The 24,014-nt window shown below is 47.1% G+C and overlaps 1 long non-coding RNA gene across 2 annotated transcripts; it reads right to left on the reverse strand.

The window, feature by feature from the left end:
* Positions 1 to 267: 267 nt before the first annotated feature.
* Positions 268 to 22,289, reverse strand: LOC135374648 (uncharacterized). Of its 2 annotated transcripts, none has more exons than XR_010417048.1 (3): positions 22,273 to 22,289; positions 1,641 to 1,750; positions 268 to 429 (listed from the first exon to the last, which is right to left on the reverse strand). It is a non-coding gene; the product is annotated as an uncharacterized LOC135374648 (long non-coding RNA). The 2 variants fall into 2 exon arrangements; XR_010417047.1 differs by lacking the exon at positions 22,273 to 22,289 and adding an exon at positions 1,885 to 1,933.
* Positions 22,290 to 24,014: the final 1,725 nt, after the last annotated feature.

The following is a 24,014-nucleotide window of genomic DNA, read 5'->3' on the forward strand; positions in this document are numbered from 1 at the left end:
CGGTTCAAAGCCGCATAGAAATCCTCTAATTCAGCATTTTTGCAATCTTGTCACTCCTAAATAAGCGGTAGCCAAGTGGCGTGAGATGTGTATAACAGGATTTTACAAGCTGTCTCTAACAAGCTGTTTTATCCAACACTCATCAATCGCTTGGTGAGTGACGTTGATATCGTGGCTATTGAGGGCGCTTCTATTTTACTCGGAGAGCACAGCAAAGGGTGTACTGTATTTACAATACGCACAGTTTGACATGAGCCTGTTGTTGTGTAGGTCCCCCGCTCCCATCGTGTGTCTGTATCCACAGAATGAGCGCAGACACTTACAAAAGACGGCGAGGCGCCATGCAACGGTGAGGGTGCTCGAACTTGACAGCCTTTATCCGAAACGAGGATAGAACTACGGAAGACCACATACATAGGATTTACCGCTCTGAAAATGCAAAGGCCAGAGAACAAAATCAGTGACATGTACGACAGGGCATACGGTGGTTATTCGATGTATGCTGGTCATTATTGCTGACCACTATGATACGAGCGTGAATCATTGCTATTCGCTTTTTCAGTGCTGACAGCAGCATTTGCACACGGAGCATACAGGGAGTCAACAACAGGAACCTGATGAAGGAACGAATAACCGAGAGACACAGGACACGAAGACAAGCGAGGGATTTTGGGTTGAAAATGTTTTTTTCTAATGCCTTCAGGTTGAGTAGATTGACTCCATTCAATGTCGTGCCAAAAGGTTGCACTGTAAAGCATAAGTCTGCGATTGTACCATGCACATGTGCTGTTGTTTATTCTATTCCCTTAAGTTGTGGTTTTTGTTATGTGGGGCAGACTGGACGTTGTTTAAATGACCGCCTTCGAGAAACCAGCTCAACTTAAAAAAGAGCCATATCTCCAGCGAGCTAGTTGAGCATCTTCGGCAATGCAGCAACTGTGAGCCCATTTTCAGCGAAACCGTGGTTGTGTCTAGGGAAAGGGATAAGTGGAAAAGACTTTTGAAAGAGACGGTGGCGATAACGCAACGTGGGAACAGTGTAAATAGGCCATCCTTTATCCCTCTCCCTCCCCTCCGGGAGTTGTTAGGTATTTAGGAGGTTTGGGTGTTATTAAATCATTACTGTGTTTGAGAACTCTTGTGCTTGTCTTCGTGTCCCGTGTCTCTCGGTTATTCGTTCCTTCATCATCATGCACCAGTTAGTCTGCGCCCTATCTCTTTTATCGAACAGGAACCTGTCTGAGATTAGGGTCCGCTTTTGGCGGGATCCATTGACGGACGCTCGCTGTGCACGGACGCTCCGAACCGTATTCTGCGGCACCATCTGTGACCGTGAAGTCCTACCTACACTGCCGCGCCGAAAAATCGTGGCGCAAGGATTTCCACAAAGAGATTATGTTCCTCCTTCTGCTTTAAGGAAGGGAACATGCCAGACACGACCGTCCAGTAAAGGTGTTCAACACTATAGGAGAGAAGTTGGTGCAGCAGTCACCGGGCGAAACTTTGGAACACACCCATTGAGACTTTCGTTCTTGGAGCTGGGGTAAGTTAGGCATGCAGTATCACTACCAGACACCTTACGATTCCAACGTTTTTCCTCTGGAGCAACCTCGTTTGTCTAACAGTGCAACTTTGCTCACTTCAAAAGACGTGAAAGGACTCCAAGGACATCTTTTCTTTTGCCGGACGCGCCTTCTGCAGTCACTCCGATGGCTGGCCCGTCCGTGCTCTGTAGTTTGCGCTGCAGCACCTGAAAGAGAGACCTACCATTAGTAGTGTACGCCATCCTTCGTTACCATGGCTCAGCGACTGAGACGCAGTGCACGCTTTTCGTCACATGGCGACAAATGCACAGGGTCGAGTCAGGCTTGGTCACCCCATCACCTGTGGGAAGCTATCCCAGCTAAAGGTAAGAAAGACAGGTCCGACCAGCAAGCCCAATAACGAAGGAATGATTTATTCTGCACGGTCTCGCACTCAGGCGCGCTGCGTGGGCGGCGCGAGCTGACCGGCTTCGTCGTCGGCAATCACCACAGCTACCCCCCGCTCAGAGCATCGACGGTACAGGAAGGTTAGCATCGCGGTTAGCATGGGGTACGGAATCTGTCCAGGTGACGTGCTTCACCGGCACGAACGTAGGAGATGCTGGAAAGCTGGGTCCGGAGAGGGTACAAACGCGAGGAGCGTTGTCGATGAAGGCAGGCTTCAGCCTGTCGATGGAGACAGATTCAGGCCGGCCGTAGTCGTCGATCACAAACGATTTGCGTGAACGGCGGAGAACCTTGTAAGGACCGCAATACGGAGGCTCAAGCGCGCGACGAAGGCGGTCCGTCCGAAAGAAGACGTGGGGCGTCGACGACAATTCAGAGGGCACGAAGGGAGCTGGTGATGCTACTGCTCGGGTCGGAGTGAACTGAAGCGTTGCGAAAGCTGTCTGAGGCGGGCGAGGAAAGCAGACCGTCCGTCGGTCCGTGCAGGGAACGGGTGAAGATGCAAAGACGTCAGCGGGCAGGCAAAGAGGGGATCCATATGCCAGCTCCGTCGACGAACAGCAAAGATCGACTTTAGCTGTCGCACGGATGCCCAAGAGGATGGACGGCAGGCTATCCGTCCAGCTCACACGGTCACCGTGGGCCATCACGGCTTGCTTGAGGTAACGGTGGAAACGCTCCACCAGGCCGTTACTTGCCGGACGGTACGCGGAAGTGCGTATACGCTCAGTCTCGATGAGGCGCAGGAAAGCTGCGAAGAGGTGGCTCTCAAGCTGTGGTCCCCTATCTGTAATGACATCCTCTGGGACGCCAAAGCACGAAATCCAGGTGGACAGGAACGTGTACGCAACGGCCTCGGCAGTCGAGTCTTTCATGAGAGAGGCTTCAGGCCAGCGGGTAAACCTGTCGACACAGGTCAACAGATAACGGTGACCCTGCGGTGAGGGTAGAGGCCCGACAATGTCAAGGTGGACCTTGCTGAACATGGAGCTGTGAGGCAGAAAGGTGGCAAGAGGAGACACGGTGTGCCTGTGGCATTTGCTCAGCTGGCAAGGACTGCAAGTGCCGACCCAACGACGGATGTCCTGTCGTGCTCCGGGCCAAACAAACCATTGAAGAACCAACGCCGTAGAGGCGCGGACTCCAAGGTGTGCGAGGCCATGGAAGGAGCAAAACCAGTCTTCCGCAAGGCAGCGAGAATTACTGGACGAGGCGCGGCATTGGTCGTGTCGCACAGGACGGGCCGCGGGCAGCCAGGCACGGGCAAATCTTTGGCAAGTTTGAGGCTTGTTGAATCACCGCTACGAAGGTGGGCGATCTCAGAGTCTTCAGATTGTGCATGGGCGATGGCGTCGGCGCTGAGGACTGTCGCTCTGGTCACAGCGTGAACACCACTCAAGGCGTCCTCTACAGCATTACTGGGCCCTTTGATATGGCGGATGTCAGTGGTGAATTCAGAGATATAAGCGAGGTGCTTAATATCGCGAGGGCTGTACTTTGTGCTGGCGGATGAGAAAGCGTCGACAAGTGGCTTATGGTCGGACGAATGACGAAAATGGCGCACCGCAGAGTACGTCGCGACGGAGGCACTATACTTCTCGAAGGCACTATACTTGACTCCGTGGGGCTGAGCTTGCGTGAGAGGAACACGAGCGGTGGTGGTGGTGGTGGTGGTGGTGGTGATAGGGCTTGCCGTTGTCGGCCTCACGTTGTCGGCCGTTGTCGGCCTCACACGAGCGGCACGTGGACGCCGTTGACCTCTTGCTGCTGAGCCGCGCCAATAGCGTTATCCGAGTCGTTAGCAACGAGGGACGTGGGAGCGTCGTGCCGGGGATGGCTAAGCATTGTAGCGGAAGCCAAGGCATCCTTGACGGAGTCGAATGCGGCTCACAGGTCTTCGTTCCAGGGTAAGGGTGCCGCGGGTGAGGAAGCTGGTTTGGTTTTCAGCAATTTTTCGAGGGGTCGAAGAAGTACCGCGGCGGACGGAACGAACGTCTATAAAAATTGACGAGCCCAAGGAAACGGCGTAGCTGGCGGACAGAGGTTGGCAGAGGAAACTTTTTGATTGCCCGCACTTTTTGTGGAACGGGGAAGATTCCGTCGGCGGAGAACTCCACCTCAGGCGCTCAGGTGCGCAGCGTGGGCGGCGCCAGTTGACCGGCTTCGTCGTCGGCAGTCACCACACACCCACCTGCTTGCAGACTACGTTTAGTGGACACGGAAGACGTACGGTCTCGCCGATTCTAGCAGAGGGCGCGTGCTTTTTATTCAGCTCCATATTCTGCGATTCCTCGGTGGGCGAAATATTGAGGATAGCATAAATTTCGCAGTCACAACCGCCGGCACCCGACGATTGCGAGCGTACCTATACTTCACTACTGAATATTGTTCAGAGGCCGGGAATTGTCATCTTTAATAATTCAAACGTATCGGCTAATATATGCGGGTCTACGCGGGCCGCATCCTCAGAATGAGGCAACCTGGGAGGCACGAACCTATTTGACCCATTTACCCATTTTTAACCCTATTTAAATCGGTTAGTGCAGACCAAGTTGGCTCATTCTGATGATGGGGCCTTCATTTGACCCGAAACGTAAAGTTTTATTGTTCCTCTATATGTTAGCCGTTGCGGTAGATCCGATGTGAAGATCCAGACTTACTCAGCTCGGCAGGTGGGCTAGCGAGAGTTCTGTGCACGAATTTTAGCGAGCAGACAAGTCGAGTGTTGTTACGATATTTCACTTGGCAACTCTATCCTAGCAGGTCAGGCCCTCGATCTTGGCCCAGACTTTCACATAGCAAGCGTTTTCTGTTTCCATGACGTAATCAACCCGTAAACGAACTTACTCGTAAATAACGCGTATGACGGTTTGATGTGTACTTTGTTGGTGCAGTACTCTCAAATTTCTGCTTCTAGACGAAATAGTCACACAAAAAGTATACCGCGCACGTTAAATATGGGGTGCCGTGTGATGAGCTTTATGGCACGTTGAAGAACCCTCAGGTGGGCAAAAGCAATCCACAGACCGACCGCTGTGCGTCGCTCATGATCTCAGTTGTCTCGCGACTTAAAAACCGAATTTATTAGTATACCACGCACATGCAGCGCAGGAGCTTATTTGAGAATTTCATTGTTTTTCGGCATACTTTTGATCTTGATTCCGGTATTACGCGACGCTGTGCGACCGTGTCAATCCTCGGTTACCCTACCCAGGGCTATACTATACCCTTTACTTTTAGAGGTAAAAATACGGCGGGATAGCGCGTCTTTTGCGCAAATGACGAGGCAACGATAAGGGTACAATATGGTGGCCCGTAATATATTACGAAAATATCCCTCTGAAAGATGCGTGTGTGTTTCTCACCTACACTCTCAGAGCAGAACTTCACTGCATATTACGTCGTACGCAGACCATTGGCACTGCTCGTATTGTTACCGTTTCCGATTCGAAGAGCGACAGGTGCGTAGGCCTTTTTGTAGCAATTTGGATATATGATAATTGCTGCAAAAAGGCGTACGTCTTTCTCTTAAAATCAAAATCATTTCTGTCAGTGGTTGGCGCACAACGTGCTATGCGTGCAATTCGGTGCGGTGTGGTGCGCCGGTGCTGACAATGTATACTGTTTATAATCTCATATGTATACTAATGTATATCGCTTGTGATGTACAAGGTGATAAAAAATTTCACTTGCGTTCACTTTCTCATTGTCCTTATGCTAATAGGGCAATCGCCGGAGCATTGTGGATATTTGGCAATTACATCCTGGAAACTTGCCACCACTTGGGAAGGCTTCGGACAATTTTTAATGGAGGGAATCGAACAACCAACCTCATTTTGCTACAGAAATTTCAAGTCCTCCACGGAAAGCCGTAGCCAAGTACGCATAGTATAGCAACGGAAATAGTCGAAAAAAAAGTGCTTTATGCCTGCTTTAGCCCCGCCTGCTTTGTAGAAGGGTAGAGTGTTGGGCTTGTTGGTATTCCATTGTAGTTTCAAAAGCGCAACTACACACGAACACAGACAGAAAGACACACGAGCGAGTGTCTTTCTCCCTGTGTGCCTGCGTGGTTTTGAATCTACAATCCAATGTCGCAAAAAAGCGCGCATGACAACACGTTCGGTAACAGGAGGAAGTGCTCGTGCCTTCATTTGTTTTGCTTTGTTGTGATGAGGCGGTCTTTTGTTTTCTTTGTGATAAGACGGTCGTCACCAGCATCAATGTCAACAAGAGCCGGATCACTTCCACCTCTCGTTGCACCATCCGCGCGCGCTTTTATGCGACAATCAAACAGGTTAAATTAAATGCTTTGCGTATTGATTTGGGTTGTGATCAAGTACAAAACCGTCAGGCCAGGGCGTGATTTTTTTCGACTATTTTTGTTCCTATTTCGATTTTTCTTGAGTCTGCAGTTATCCATGGTCGTCAGTTTTCAGAGTTGAAACCCTCCAACTGAAAGCTCCTCTGGTGACGTGAAACACCCTGTGCAGTTGCATAGGCATTGTTTCTTTCGGCGAATTCGATTATTCGCTTCCTTTTCTAGCTGCATCGTCGTAACTCCCGAAAGATGGCAGCTCGGGAAAATCTTGAAAAATGACCGTATGGACGCGCCACCTGCCGTTATTTGCCGGCAAGACAATGCCCTCCGATAAGCCCGTCAGTACCAAAATTTAGGAAGACCCATTGGTGGATCCTTCAGAAATGCCCTCTCGTTCCTCTTTGTGCTTCCTTTATATTCATTGATTGGTTTGATTACTGAACAAAGGGCGTATACGCCACAGGGTCCGAAAATTGTGGTAAATCATTCAGAAGCATCTGCACTGCAGCAAACACGCGCGGCACATTGTGCATCCTAATTAGTTTCACCATTAAAGCCCCGCATAATTGGTTCCGTCGTCATATCCACCTCGAAGAATGGAAACTTTATGATTTTGCTATGACGGGGAACAGAGGATGTTTAAGCCACAGGTTCGAAATGTGTGGTATAAGATTGACGTTGATCTACGCCACGCACTTTCTGGAATTGCTATGTCAATTTCAACCATCCCCTTCTTGCCTTTAGTTACATTAGACGCCATTTCTGCAACAGAGGCGGCCTTTGCAAAGTGCACGGAATCCATGATCCATGTATCTTATACATAGAGTTCATCGTTTTCAGAATAAACCTGATTTTACACGATAGTTCAAGAATTCGGTCCAACAACTTGTCGTTCTCGGTAAACCGGAAAAGTCAGCGAAGAGAGCTACTTTTGACAACCTATTTGTCCGCCTTTTAGGGTTCCCTCCTGCAGGAGTCAAAAACGAGCTTTTGTTGAGCTCTGGCAAGTGTCTGAATACCGCGGTCATTCACTATCACAGTTCCGAGTGCAAATATAAAGATTGTTGTTTCTCGTCCCAGTGTCGCAGCAGTGGCTTGTTTTATATGCCTTTCGTTTCACCCGAAAATCCCCCGGTGACATATCAAACAGGAATGATATCGCCTGATTTCTCCCCGAATTCTCAACTTTTCCCTCCCGAATTTGAAAAATCATAAAACCCGAAAATGAAGAAGTTCACTCATTCATATTCTGCGATCACTATTACGTTCCTGGATGTGCAAGTTAAATTAACTGATGGTGTTAACTAAGCTTTGTCTCAAGCCCACAAATTCCCAACAGTATTTGTCCTTCAACAGTTGCCACCGACGTCACACAAAATTGGCTATTCTCTGCAGTGAGGCTGTAAAATACAGAAAAATATGCCCAAACCACGCTGACCTGATCTTATCCAACAAAAACAAACTTTTCAAGACCGTCGATTCCCTCCCGACCTAGCCGAAGATGCACTACAATCTTTAACTCGGTACGCTTTATTGTAACTTTCAGCAATGTGTAACTTTTATATAGACGTAGATTTCCAAATATCGTAGAGGTTACATGTTCGTTACCTCTAAAGAGGATAAACGCGACTTGTAACATGACACTGGACGAGCAACAGAGGTTCAGAGATCAACGGAAATCCAATCGTCGTAACTTATAAATGTACCCTTTATAGGAATGTTGTAACTTCTAAACGAATTCCGCGTTTGAATTGCAAGGTAACCTGTATAAAAGGTACTGCTGTGTTGTCGTTCAAGCCGCACATTCAATCATTCAGTACGAGAGTTTCGGATCAATGTGCGTTACGTTATTGTGTCTCTGCGTCTGTACAAACTGCGGATCGTGTTCAAAATTCTGGAACTTGGTATGTTCACTACAAAGTTTACGTAGTTACGTTTTTTGCTGGACAGTCTAGGAACACTAATCGCAGCACAGTCTCGCTCTTCAACACGGTTCAACGATTCAACACAGTGTGTACGTGTGTGTGTGTTGCGTCCGCTATTTGCTTAGTCCTTCGTCATCCTTGTGTTCTACTTCTTCGTTTGCTTCTGATTAACCATAGCCGCGTCGCTGATGTGTCATTGTGACATATCATAAGGGAATAGAAATGTTTTCGGCGTAGTGGAGAGGGAGTTGCAACAACGTGAGGACTGTAAAGAGTATGCCTCATTGAAACTGAATGTCGTTACCACAGCTGAAGTGTTGGTATTGTGACGTCCTCGTGCTCTCAGCTGTAGTTCCAGGTTCGCCAATTAAATAATACATATGCTCCAGTTGCAATTATTTCTTTCTTTCATTTGTTGTCCATGTGAATCTGTACATGTAATGGTCACTCGATTTTCGCCACTGGATGCCTTTAGATGAATTACGTATATTATAGCTATATGTTGCGAATGACAGGATGCGTTCTGCACTGATGAGAGCTCATTTTGAGCATCATTTGTTCTGTAGCGCCTGTGAAGAGGCTAGCGTCTTAGAGACAGCCATGGCTGACGGAACTAACTTTTACGTCGGTCTGGCGGTTAGGAGACGATAACCTCTATTTATAGGTGATGTGTAACGTTTATAGAGGGTATTGCCCATAGGTTACAGGGTAACTTCTGAAATAGAGGGTAAAAATTTTGAAATTTTTACCCTTTACTAGAAGGTACCAGATTTAGAGTGTACAGTCCAATTTCCCATTTGCGCAAAAGGTACAATGAACTGAAAGGTATGGAATATATAGAATTTAGTGACAAAAGCTGCATGACGACGCTTTAAAGGGACAGTCTGGACCCCAGATGTGAAGTAAGTAGGCCTCATCAGATGATTCCTTATTCTTTCCGAGCCACCATGCCAAATATTTCGTTTATGATTCGGCTCCTAGAATTTGTAATGCAATTTTCAACTTACAAATTTTGCCCCCGACTGAAAGCCGCACTTGGACAGTCGTCACGCTAGGAGCGTTCTCTTCCGGCCTTTGCGGCGTCTGCTCGGCTCCTCTCGGCGGGCTGTGTGTTCTTTGTGCGTCGCCGTTCTCGGTTTCCGTACATTCAACTTTCAATACGCATAGCATTCCTACTTTTTATTGACAGTGACTGGTTACCGCATACGTGGCGGTGTATGTTGAGCGATGAAGCATATGTGTTCCTGAGTGCTTCGTGAGAACAAGAATGAAAACACAACGTCCGTGTCATTTTTCGGGTTTGCGGAATCGAACCCTATAACAGTTGGGGCAGCTATGCAGTATTCACCACCCTGGATAAAAGCTTGGTGCAGTACCTCGTTCTCGTCACAGCTTTGGCCTACACATCACAAACATTTGTCAGGCGCGTCTCTCTGAGTTACAGCAGACCCGCATAGAAAATGTTAGAAGCTACATAGTTAGGAATAACGTAAGTTAGTAAACAAATCGCCAATCCCAACTGAGTCAAGTCTCACCTGAAAATCTCACTTTGCACCTCAAACAACGCCGGGTGTTGTTGTGTCGTCTTATACAATTATGACGTCGCGAACAACAGCGACGTGACGTCACGGAGAAACCGAAACCGGATATGGGTTAACCATGGGATTTAATTCGTTTTCTCTAAAACGGGGAAGCTTTCACCCTTTCTATTTTACGTGGATGATAAACGTGTGGAGCACAATCGAATGGAGTCGCAATCTGAATACCCTCCGGAGGTCCGGAGTGTCGCTTTAAAGGTCAGCTACGCCGATTTCCCCATGTGCTAAAGGTACTGTAAAGCAGCACCGATCAAATATCATTTAGTGTGGCTATTCGATAGTCCAAGCCACCAGGACAAAAACTGTGCAAGTTTCATTCCAATCGACGGTGCAGTTAATTACAAAATTACAATTAAAGATTACGGGCAACACTGTACTAGGTATTCGAAATGAATCCGTACTCCTGACACATACGGCGGCAACCACATTGCATGCGTATAACACTGGGCCCTACATAACAATCCACCACAATCCATCATAAAATCCGCCCCTGCAATCCACACAACTATCCACATCTGAGGATAAACGGATAAGCGAACTGAAATGAAATGCTGAGCCGTTGAAAAAAATGTGTCAGACGTTCAAGAAGCCAGACAGCGTCGGGACTTGTTTGTTCACAGAGGTTCACAGAGAGAGTTGTTCGTTCGAAAGAGGCCGCGAACAAAAGGAGCGCGCAGGCGCAGCAGAGAAGGGAGAGCCCCCATCGAACAGCGGCCAGCACTGGGTTACTTCGCAAAAACAGGGGTTAACAGGTTAAATTGTTAACAGGGGTTTCAGAATGCATAGGTAAGCAGGAAAACTAATATGGTTACTAAAATAACGAAGTTCCGATGTCATAGTGGGTAATACTAATTTTCAGTGTTGGCCCGCTGTACAAGGGGTTGTTTGACATCAGGCGTCGCACCGCTCCACTACGGCCGCATTTTCATGGCAAATTAAAAATATTTATAGCGCGTTGTCGGTCGTATGGTTGCGCATATGGTATTTAGAAGCAACAAAGTCTCTAGTGACATCACCGCATATCATGCTTGTCTACTGCTTTACAGTACCTTTAAAACGGTTGTGATATTCAGAACGAGCACATCCAACTGCCCCCGAAACCACACCTTCGTTTCTCAATTTTGTCTTCCTATTACGAAAATTAATTAATCAAAGAAACCAAAACAAGCCATGGGCGCAGCCATTTTTGTGACGTAGATGGGAAAAACCTGCTCCATCTTCGTAGATAGAGAATCGTGCTTCTGATTGGATGAAAGCTGAGGCTTTCTCTGACTTCCCTGGCGTCTTCTCCCTTTTTGCGAGGAAATCCAGTTATGGCCGCCGGCTACGATGAGCGTTTCGTCCGAGGTAATCCGAGAGCTATTGAACGATGGAAACAACAACTGCGAACTCATCTCAACAACATTTTCGGCATGAAATTGTGATTATGTGTTCCGAGAGCTTCGCAGTTCAACCGTTCAGCTGCTATTCACGTCATCCTGTTTGCTGCTTTTACTACAAGTGCAGGAATGGGAGCGGTTGAGCAACAACGTGAGACTTGGTGGTCGGTTTTGAGCATATACCTGCAGAGGACTGGTCTTCAAAGAAAGAAGACCGTATATCTGCCCATGGCACATCGTACGATTGCCAGGCTTGTTACACGAGATACATACATATATTGTGCAGCATCATAGCGTGACCGCAATGAACGACGTAGGAATTATCGTGACCATTCGAACTGCATTCGTTCAACATTCGTCGGTTATATGAAAGTGGTCATTCGAGTTGCCCGGGACAAAAAGTGTTGGATGTAGTTTTGTAGTGTGTTGTTTATCTCGTAGAGCGCTTCGCAGCATGTAGATCGAGAGCCCTTATACGTATTTTTTGCATGTTCACTTGAGTTGCATGTTCACTATACCACAGGCCATATTTCATAATAGTATCGCAAATAAAACACGTACGGGTCGATCTCATACTGTTTTTGAGTTAGGCATAGTGTCTTCAGGTCAGGATATATGTATCCTGTTTGCTGGGCCCAACAGATGTTATTAAGGGTAATGCAACATTTCCCACTTCTTGGACCATGCTAACATTGCCAGAATAAGGAACATTACACTGTGCTGTGTATTCCACACTGAGTTGTCTCGCGATGCGAGGTAATCGAGGTAATGCGAGGTAAACCCCCAATTATTACATTGTATGCTCCACATGTTCAACCAGGCAGCACTTCCCATACCCTAATTTTTTTAAACATGTGCTTAAAATTGCAGAAGTGCCACTCAAGTAACTTTGCCACCAAAGTAGTCAGTGACAAAAGGCATATGTACATATGACAAAAGGTATATGTTCTCCTTGTCCACAAATGCGCTGTCAAGACTGAAAGACCCTTATCAAAATGGGGAAGCCCGGGCTTGCTTGTCCAGAGAAACAAATATGAGACTGCAGCACTCAACGTAAATAACTGCACGCTCAGCAACTAAAGCTGGCGATGCCGAAGACCTAATATTTCTAGGTTAAAAGGAACAAAGGAGAAAAGACCACTGCACCGTTTTAATGTTGCTTCAAAAGTATAACACCACAAAATTTGTGAGAGTCAGTGTATTTAGTTATGCTGGTCACCTCCTGCACCAAGGTTCAATTGCGTTGCTACCAACCAGGACCTAAGCCTGACCTATGATCTAATAATAATAATAATAGTATCTATCTATGACCTATATGGACCTTCGACACTAGTTTGGTTTAGGTTTCACACGTGGCTTCTAGTGAAATTCGAAGCTGCTCTGTATAGCTGACAGGAGACTTGCAGAGTAGAGAATTCTTTTATTTATATTTTCCAAAGAACATGCCAAAAACAATGTGCTGTACCAACTGTATTCAAAGAAATACAAATATGGTTTGTTTTAGCTATATGCATGTTAGCAGATTACAGGTGACTGATGGCACACAATGGGCGTCAAGGGTGAGAACACAAGAATACTACCACTGCAGGCACTGTCCTGAAATTCTAAGTCACCATTTGTCAGAAAGCAATGACCATGCACAGCCTAAGGATCATATTGAGCTCCTTCCATTATTCGTTTTATTGACAGCACGTTGGCTGCCATCTAGTTCATGAAAGTGACTTTTATCGTTGAAAGAACGGTTCAACAGTAAGCGAGCTGGTGATAGTGTCCATGATGGCGAGACCTGAAGAGGAGATACAAGAAGGGGCATACACACACAATGTTGAGAGATTGTGTATGTCCTTCCTATCCCTCGTCTCAGGGTTTTTCGCTATGGACCTTCATGATGTTTCCTTCCGGAAACTTTACATATTTTTATGTAGAATTGTGAAGGTACAGCCAGGCGCTGTTAGCAAATCACACAGTACTTTCTTGAAACAAGAACCCATAGAAGGTACACAGTCATCTCAGCATTGCACACATCTATGGGACATGTTAATCACTTTGGAATGTCACAGACATGTCATGGAGGCCAGCACATGATTAGTGGTGTTGAACAGACAACTATTTGTCATATTTTAGGCACAAGAAGCAGTTTTGGCACCTGTATGTTGAGACAGATGTATCTCTACATACTTTGCCTTGACACAAATATATGAAGCAACAAATGTACTCTCCACTTTATTATGGTTATTAGTCAACACTGCCAAGAATGTGGGAACGCAGTATTGTACCACCTACAGTCTTCAAAATGACCTTCACACACGACACATTATAGGTCAACGAGAATCCAGAATAATGTCCTCTCCCTCCCCATTGACTGAAAACATTTTTCTATAAAATTGCATAAGGGGAAGTTAGTACAAGAAACGCACGCGTTCCTTTTTTCAGCAAATCAGTATTCAGAGCGTTACCATACTGGGTGGACCTGCAGTGCATTACGTGGTACAGCACACACTGTAAAAAAATTCACCGTAGAACATGTCCCCCGTTCTAATGACAGTCTTCTCCAGCTTTTTCAAACTCCCATTTCGCGTAGTGCTTTATGGTATGACACAATTTCTAAATCTTTACTGTAGTTTACCGGTTGCAGCAGAAAAATATACCATTGTTTTCCGATCACAGGACGCAAGCCATAAGTGCTATACAGCAACAGTACATGCTGCTGTCAAGCAGTTGTTGGTGTTTGGACAAGGTATGTTGCATGCAGGGTAAATTCCATGGTTAAAATATCCAAACGTGAACAACTGTTAGATTACATGTAGAATGCTGTATAGTACAGTAAAAACCTCCAAAGTCGGACACCTCCCTACATCGGACAACACCCCACATCGGACAACTCCCCATGTCGGGCAAGATTTCATTGCACGGGCAGGCTCCCATTGAAACTACATGGGGGATGAAATTCTCTATGTCGGACACCTCCCTATCTCGGAAGTAGGACAGGGTTTTCCCTGTTAAGTCGGACAAAACCCCGGCCAAATTACCTCAATCTCGCTGCATCTTTGCACCAAATAGACCAAAAATGAGCCAGTGGCCTTGACTTTCGCTCTTTTTTTCCCCTATACTTGTCTCAGCATTGTGTTGTTTTAGCTTTTCGAGTCCAAAAACAAGTACTGTCAGTTTACATTGTAATTCTTTGTTTGAGCACTTGTCTTCGGTTTGTCTAGAGGCTTGAATGCGCACTGCACCAAAGCAATGAAAAGCGGGCTGACGCTTCAGAGACAAGTCCTCGCTGCTCGAAAAGCTCCAGAGGTAATGCCATTGAGTGGAATCTGAACGGAATTGAATCTACCAAAATCAATAATAATTTTCAGTGAAGAGTCGGTAGAGGTACCACTACCAGGCAACACCACCAGGTACCACTAAGGACGATAAATTGAAGAAGGGGGACATAGGAAGGTTTCACTGTATTTATGTCCCGTGTCATGTGACCACAAACAATATCTGCTTTTTGCTCATGCTGCAGAGCACAGGCGAAATGAGCTGCATGTGAGGATAACACATGAAACCCGAGTCGCAGAGGAAAAGGCATGACTTTACGATCTCTGTCAGTTGTTTCATGTTGTAATTGCGTACCAGCTCGCCTGTACCTGAGAATAGATTTGATGCATTCTACACGCACCTTAGACATGCAGTGTGTTGTGTGTTGTGATATTAATGCCACTGCAAATTGAATTGAAAAATAATGCTCCAGATGAATCTTGAACTAAGCATGCCAAGGGGTAGGGCATCTGCGTGACACGTTTACCTGGAAGTAAGAATGTAAATGTTAGCTGAAGTCATTGAATAATTATTATCAATATACTGCTGCAGATCATACTAACAACAGCACACAAGATTCTCGGATATGGTCTGCAGGAATGTCTCTGTACTCACAATATTAGTATAGCAGCTACAGAAAGGCATAAAACAAGTTGTTGTATACATGATACCACTTGAATGCAACAGAAGTTTCTGCTGCATTGGCAGAACACAACAGCGGACAGATTTACCTTACTTCACATGAGAAAAAGAATGTACTGTTGCACACATGATGCTGTTCGAATGTAATCCTGAAACATCCGAAAAACATAATTTATGACCGACACACATCAACTGGAAGATTTCGATTTATCTTACTCAAAACTGAGAAAAGGTATGTGCTGTTGCACACATGAAACTGCCTGAACTGCCCTTGAGGGCTCTGGAAGAACACCTTATTTGTGACCAAAATAGAACAACTGATCCAACATTTTAATTTATACCTTACTAAAAATACACAAGATGTGCTGCCGTGCATATGATACGATGATACTGCTGAAATGTACTCTGAAAGTGCTGGAGTAAGAACAGAAACACCTCAGGCATGGTTGCTCTAAGCTAGCGAGCAACAGCAAGGGTATACGAACACAAGAAGTCGAGCACAAGTGATGCAATGCACTTGATTCATCAGAAAATGAAATGTATCAGTACCAGATGTCACTGTTCCGTCAACAAAAACAGATGAACTTTGAAGGGGCGTCTGGTTGGCACTGGTGACAGCCTTCAGCTTGAAACCTAGACGGTGATATTTGAGACGTGGAGTGCAAGCTTTTCGGTGGTGCCATAATGCCTGCGAAATCATTTAACCAATAAGGCAATTCCAAATCTGTACTGAGAATACACACGCTGGGGTCTAATCTCTAAAGGAAGAAGCAGTAACTGAGAGATAGCGTGTTTTTCTTTTCTATGTGATGCCATTTGCACCGCATGACTGACTTGTCTAACTTTACGCGTCTTACATTTATCTGCTGCCTAGTCCTGCCCCTGCAATGTCCTGCTGCAGATAAGGTTGGCACAGCATCCCGGACGACACATCTTCGACTTCGTGTGAAACAAGTTGCGTGCTTCCGTAACATTCGTATGAGCGAAATGAACAGATGAAATCGCTGCTTTCGAAGGTGGCACCCAGTCGGAGTTGTAACCGATTGTTGCAGTCAATAGCTTTTTCTTTCGCCTTTCGGAAAGTTGTGGTTTGAAACATTGGAACTGAATGCTGAAGTGTTCTTGCAGACGGGAGCAAAACGCTCACGCATTCTCGGCACGCAGCACAGAACACGAAACACACCAGGAAGTCTGTACTGGCCCTGCAAATGCTTTTCAGTCGAAGGAGCAAAACTCACGTTCCTCGTGGGTTCAGTGAAGACCAGAAATATACTGGCTCCTTAGTAGCGAACTGTTTATCACTTCCCCAATGTCAATCTGCGCAGCAGACGGCTCGGCAGAAGAAACCGGCCGGCTTGGCGGAAGAAACCAAGCCAAAGCCGGAGCACGGGCAGACCACGAATGTGTCGTCGACACAGGGTTTGCGGGCCACAAGACGGAATGTCAGTGAAACAAAAAAATTCACTGTTTCGAAAAACTGCGAGGAGTTCGGGATAACTATTTTGCACACATAATCAGTGTTCCCTTATGAACACATCATGTAAGTAGCATTCTATTCGTAACACTCGAAAATCAGCGAAGCTGAGCTTTAAGGGGTTGGGACCAGCGGACCGCGCTGCTGGCGCGGTTGCGCGGAACGCCTACTACTGGCTGCGAGACACCTGGTGATTTTGTGAGAATGATTAGGAGAGAAACGTTGGAGACGGCCAGGCGGGAGCTTGTCCAGACTTAAGCTGGACTCACACATGCGTTTTTTGAAAGCGTTTCGAGTTCGCGGCGGCGTTGGCTCACCAACGAAACGCGTTTGTACGCAGGCGGCAAATGCATGTGTGACCGACTCCGCTCGGCCGCGCCGCGAACGCTGCGGCGACGCCGCTTTTGAAAACGCATGTGTGAATGAGCCTTTACGCGTACTTTCGGAGACTCCGACCGTTGAGCTCGCACACACTAGCGCATAGTTTCGTTGCATTTGAATGCTTCTGATTTAGATTGTGGCAAATTGTCGTAAATGGCTAATGTCAACACTGAATTACTGATCCTGGGTGGGAGGGGGTTACGTTTGGTGAAGGTTGCAATTACGGAATTTCTCTTAGACACGGAAAGAATCGTGGCATAATGGTGACATATCTGCACAGCTTTCCCGTTTTATTTGTACATGTTATTACGTTAGAACACAGTACAGTATAATACATATTCATTATGAACGGCATTTCAACATTAAGATGCATACTCACACGACCGACAAATAAAAAAGACTAGCACCTTGTCTCACGACGCTCAATGAATACCTTGCAACCGACAGTGACAACCTTAGACGGAAAAAGCAGAATACCTTGCGCAAATGGTTCTTGATGATCCACATTGAGTTTGCCTGCCCGCACGCATTTTTGCTCCTATATGCGCGCAATATATGCATTGAACAGTCACTTTCAAATGATTTTAGACAAATGCATGGTACGATCATCTGCATGACTGGTCCTACAGCCAAAGTTTGACAGTACGGATGTAATTCGCTGCGCCGGGCTCACTACCAAAACGTGTTGGTAGCTGAGCTGGGTGAGGTCACCTGATAAATTTCAGGGGGGGGGGGGTTGCAAAAATGTACACCCCCCTCTGGGGGGGGGTGTAGGGAAATCCCTGCGTTACGGTACTGTAATTACGTCATTAATGCAGGTTGTGCTAGTTGCTCCTCACGTCGCAACCATTCAGTCACTGTGGCCAACGAACGTTTGTGACACGTGCGTTTTGGTGTTCAGATACATTGTTTGCTTATTCATAACAGTATTCATTTTCGTGCAGAGTTGTTCGTTGTTTCCTCTTTTCCCTTTTATTTATTTATTTATTTTGTGATCCGGCAGTCGGCAACAACGACACACCTGGTCCGGATATTTCAGAAAAGTTCGCGTGTGTATATTGGATGTGAACTCCAATTTCCTCTTCGCTGCCAGTGAAACCTGTCATAAGTCGTAGATATATACTGATACTTTCCGGAAACAATTCGTGCTCTATCACCCTCCATCTCTTTTCGTTCCTTCTACTTTGATTCAACACGTACGTCACTTACAAGCACGGAATGACAACTGAAGCTGTAAGGTGGTAACTGTCACTAATTGTCACTAATGATTTTGCGTGCGGGGTGAGCTGCGTTAACATTGATATGTGTTTTCTGCCCAGCGCATCCACTGCAACTTCACACTCACCGCATATAGCAGGCTCAGAATCCCGAATGACATCGTTCTGTCACCTGACAGGTTGAAAAGGCTTTTGCCCGGAGCCGTTTCGAGCGCGAAGAGAGGGGCAACCGCCCCGGGCGACTTCCCCAAAAGGGCGCAGGACGGCAAGTCTGGACAGCACAGTGGGTAACAAAGCGACGGTCGGCATAATTGGGTTCAGCGTTGCTCCTATACACTAGTGTTCAGGGCGGTGTTTACAGTTTATACTTTAATTTACTGTTTCGGAGTTCGTTGCCTTTTTTAGCACGCCAAGCGAGCAACTGCGACGCACGAGACACCTGTGGAGCGAAGTAAACAAGGTGTTCACACCACAATTTGCGGGAAAGAACTGAGGGTTTATTCCAGTGGCGGTTGCCACCAAAAACGAAAGTGGAAAAACGTGCAGCGTGCAGGCCGCGGCTTAACGATGGCGATGCGGGCTGCTACACTGCCTCCCCCCCAGACTCCGAGAGGAGCGGTCAGCCCAAGTGACATGTCTGGTGGCGCTGAGAGAAGGCTGAGTGGGGAAGGGAGGCGGGAGGGCTACTGGGGGTTCGGGTGGCTCCACAAAGGCTGGCTTGAGTCTGTCCAGGCTCACGGTTTCTGTTTTGCCATCAACCGAGATGGTAAAAAACTTGTCCGAACGCCGGAGAACGGGGTGAGGGCCGGTGTAAGGTTGCTCAAGCGGGCGGCGGATCCTGTCACGGCGCATGAAGACATGCGAGGCAGAAGACAGCTGCTGGGGGACAAAGGAGGATCTGGGCGAGGGAACACGAGGTGAGGCAGGACGGACGTTTGCGAAAGCGCGACGAAGCGTGTCGACGTAAGTTCCGGGGGGAGTGGAGACCTCTGTTACGTCAAAGAAGTCAGCCGGGAGCCTGAGGGTAGTGCCGTACCCTCAGGCTTCCGGGTCACCAGAAATTGTGGAGCGAAGTAAACAAGGTGTTCACACCACAATTTGCGGGAAAGAACTGAGGGTTTATCCCAGTGGCGGTTGCCACCAAAAACGAAAGTGGAAAAACGTGCAGCGTGCAGGCCGCGGCTTAACGATGGCGATGCGGGCTGCTACACACCTACTACGGTAAGGCTTGGTCAACTGGAGCCACTGAATAAGCTATGCTTCAGAGTATCGACACCAGGGTTGCTGAATTCCATTCCATTCCAATCCCATTCCCAGCAATGGAGATTTGTTATAATTCCATTCCTTTCAATTCATCGGAATAGAAAGGCATGGTCAATTCACACTCCTGGAATGTCTAGGCAACCCAATCCCATTCTTTTAATTCCACCAATAAAAACAAAAAATAAGGAGCGGTAACTGTACTGGCTAGCCCACATTGTTAGGGGAAGTTATCAATACCCAGCGCGGAAAAAGCACATCAAGACAAGCTGCGGGGAGGTTCCTAAAATCACAACAACATCGATACAGTACTAATTGCGATGAGAAACATTTTTTTTAAATTTGCACATGTGAGCAATCTTGCTGATATCGCGTGTTCCGGTTCTGGAAATGGGTCCTTTGCTGTGCTGTCATAATATGCCAAGCTGTGGAAAATACTCCCGTCTGCTGGAGCTGCGCGCAATTCTGGGGGACCGCGGAGAGCATCTCTGTATTCTTATTTTTGAAATGAAGGTGCATGCCGAATATTCAACAATATTTTTGCGCTCTTGCGCGTGTGCAGGTGCTGTGCGTCTGTACACGGCAGAAACCACGGGACTGAAACCAAAACTATCACCAGAGCGCCCAGACCATTCCATTCGAATTCCATTCCTGCGAAAAAAAGCCCTAATTTCATTCCCATTCCATTCCTAGAAGAGTTTCCGTCATTCCATTCAAATTCCATTCCAGGCTATGATAAATCTGAAATGATTCCGGAATCATTCCAACTCCGGAGTGCCAACTCCGCAACCCTGATCGACACTGAGGCAAGATGGCGAGTTGGAGCCGGCATGTTGTTTTCGTATGACCTCCAGCGCCATGTATGGAGCGTTGTTCGAAAAGTTGTCCTCTTCCACTGCCAGAGCAGAGATCAGCCCTCTCAAGTACCCGCGGATGCGGCTGTAGATTATGTACCACTGCGCCCACACATCGTGTTGCAACCACATTGGCCGAGACTGTACGCGAGCTTCGATTGGTCGACAATGTTTTGAAATCGCATTTTGTATGCGCGCATTCATGGCGACCAATTGTCCACACCCCTTCAAAAGTACTCCTGTACAGGTTCACTTCGTTGCGCATTCCTCCTATCGGACTCATATAGCATATGCATTACTTTTACATTACCGCCATAATCTTGGTGGAGCGGTGGAAGACATCCCCTGAACATCCAAATATCCATTCTGATTCTGGGATGTGTAGACAGTAGGAATCTGGCGGTCGCATGGTTCTACTTTCTACATAAACTGACGGTGACAATTTGCGATTTCGCCAGGATATTGGGTAAGCTGGAGCAAGATGAGACACAGGGCAAGCCGCGACATTATGTATTCGACGTTTCCTGTCCCAGAGACGCGTTGTTCCATGCGATTGCCACTTTACTCATAGATGGCTCTGCATGTCTGCTTTAATGCGGATTTATTTAGTATTATTGCGAAGGCCTGAAATGTAAAGGCTTGCAAAACGGCGCGATTTTCCGTACTCTTTTTTGTCATCTGTGCAGCAGCGTTTTCAGGACTATTCTGTCAATGTAACTGGATATCCTATTTCTTTTCATTCATATAGATACACGCAGAATGTGCACATTCCCAGTTACCCGGTGTTTCACAGAAAACATAATCAATCCGACTGGATGCACTGGGCAAGACGCGACTAGGTAGTTGTATGCATGCTCCTCAGATATTTCTTTTTTGCATATCGCCTATAGTATTTCACAGCACTCAAAAGCGAGCAACCAGCGACACTCCAGACTGGCGGTGCATGGCGTGCAAAGGACGGTGGAGCAAGAAATAGCACCGGGTTCTGTGTGGTTTTATTGCACACTATGTGGTCCTGGAGCTCGAGGGAGCTGTGTAGGTGCTTGGAGAGCAAAAACTAATTTCTGTAGCTCATTACCAAGGCGTGTCACATCTTAGTGCACGCGATGTCTCGTCTTGTCACGAGTGTTCGGGCAAGATGAGACAATCTGCATTTTTGAATTTCTTGTTCTTTTTCTGTGTTTATTGTACAACCGGCTGCGTCGGTTACGATTTACAGATCGGAAGCTCTAGACCTGTGGCCAGCTTTTTTTTTTGGGGGGGGGGGGGGGGGCATATTCCATACTCAGTTCATATTCAACTGCAAATTTCTGTATTATCTTGTCCCATCTTACCCTACCTGGGATGTATATATGGTTTGCAACACAGTGCTGCACGAATATGCATCAGCAATCCTCAGAGTGACAACGTTGTTAGACATCTGTCTTCCATGCTGTCGTTTACTATTTATATATTGCTCATTGAAAGTGGTGTCTGGAAAAAAATGCCGCTGTACTGGAGGTGCTATCGGAATAGTGGGTGCCTGAAATACGTGTAACTGGACCGACGTCAATGGAGTATGCTGCCGAACAGTGAGACGTCTGCGTTCATGATTTCGTTACGTGTCGGATAGGAACCAGCGTGGTGAATCTCGGCGGCAATGCCAATTACATCACCGGAAGAGGTGAAGCATAGAAATGCCGTCTCAACCGAATTCGACGTTTTTGACTAAAAAAACAACAAATTTTGCTAAGCATTTTTGTCTGTGTGTGTGTATTTTCTTCTTGGAAGGCACCTCTGAGTGGGAATTCCGAACTTTTCGCGCACACAATTTTTAGAAGTGCTTTCCGCGGAATATGTGGAATAACGCGCTTGACGAAGACGTTCAATGCCTACATTGCCGGGGTATCGTAATACGCGAGCCTAAACTGTTCCAACTACAACTTACACGAAGCAAGACACTCGTGGCTTCGCTACGCTCATCCCAGTTTGGTCCCACTTTGGCAGTGAGGACGCCGGACAAGGGCGCGCCGATCTCTCTGATGGCTTGGAGCATCGATGAACTTCCGATGTTGTTTCGGTGCTCGACAATAGTGCTGCGAATGCAGTAAGCAGTGCGAAAGTGAGTGTACGGACATTGAGATGCTTGAGATGGTCACTGACCCTGGGTGCGGGTGCAGCTATTCGGAACAATCAGGCGACTGCATAGAGTGCCCCGCTCCGGCCAACAGCACACGGTCTGTATCACGCGTTAGAATGAGCGGGGGTGTGGGGCGCTCGCACACGACCGGGCGCAAGCGAAGTACAGTGCCGGACAAAAGCTTACGGAACACGATCCGGCGTATTCTTTCCTCAAAGCGACATGCTAGCAGGGAACGGGATTGTACGGACTAGGTAACCCAGTCCTGTTTGCAAATCCGTACGGTCCCCATGCGCTGCTAGCTTGTCACTCTGAGGAAGGAATACTGAGGAGCGTGTTTCGTAAACTTCTGCCCAGCACTGTACAAGCAGGAGCTTCCACTATGTCACCGAAAGCGAATGGAAGATAAGTGCAGTAACCAATAGCAGAAACCAGATGCCACGTGACACCGTAGCTCCGGTCAAATCTATCCATCTGGAAGGAGAAGTCAGCGGTGCTCCGTGGGGTGGCCTTGACCAATGCCACCTGGATAACAAGGGCTGTGCACTCTTTCGATACCGTCAAGCACCTCGACCGGCTGCCATACATTTTCAATGAGATGGCTTCTCAGCGACACTCGGTCCAGGAGCATGACGTGAATTGAAAGAGTACGCGGGCCTTCTGCTGCCTAGGTGGCTTTGCATTGACCCCGGGACGTGGGAAACCACCGACTGGAAGTCTTCCAATCTGCAAATAGCACAGAATTGCTCCAGACAGAGCAGACAGACTTGTTCCGATAGTGTTCCCAGTGCTCCTTTTACGCGCGGCGCATGTTGGAAGATTACAGGAACGAGGAAGGGAGGAGGGAACGTTTCGTTTTCGCAGACATGAGTGACCTGGCCGAGAGAGAAGGAATCGGAACAGCTTGGAGACTTTCTCCTTCGTTATCAGCAAGTGCCAAAGTTCAAAGCGGTCCATGGTTACGGGTTCGAAGCAGGCAGTGAATGCATTAACTTGATGGCACGTTAGAAATCTAGGCGTGCTGCCACGGAAAACGCGTTCGCATGGAGTTTCACACTGCCATAAAATAGTTCCGTACCAGGATTGTGCCTCCCGAATTAGTGACCGTGCAGGGCGAATATCAAACATTACAATATCGTCTCTAGTTTTTAGCCATGCACGGTACGCACGGGTCACGCGTCGTCGCTATTTTCTCGCATTGCATTGCACTTTATTCTAGCACTGTTGTTTCCTAGACCAAAGGCCAACTTTTGAGTGCAGTGATCGCTTGAAGCCTGAATTGGGATATCACTGTGAAAAATATGTCACAAGTACGACTGCACCCGTGTGTACACACCGCTTCTGTACTCTTAGAAAATAGGGTGGAGCAGCTACACCTTTTCGGAAGTAATAATTGCCCCATACGTTGTGCCTAAATGTTGGCACCTGTACCCGATTAGGTGAGTGAGGGGGACGTACGCCCGCTGATTGCAATTTTATTATACGATAACTGCTGTTACCACCCTATGCTAACCTAGGTGGTAACTATAGAAGTTGGCAACTTTTCACAC

The sequence above is a fragment of the Ornithodoros turicata genome, unplaced genomic scaffold (assembly GCF_037126465.1).
Source record: "Ornithodoros turicata isolate Travis unplaced genomic scaffold, ASM3712646v1 Chromosome88, whole genome shotgun sequence".
Classification (NCBI taxonomy): domain Eukaryota; kingdom Metazoa; phylum Arthropoda; class Arachnida; order Ixodida; family Argasidae; genus Ornithodoros; species Ornithodoros turicata.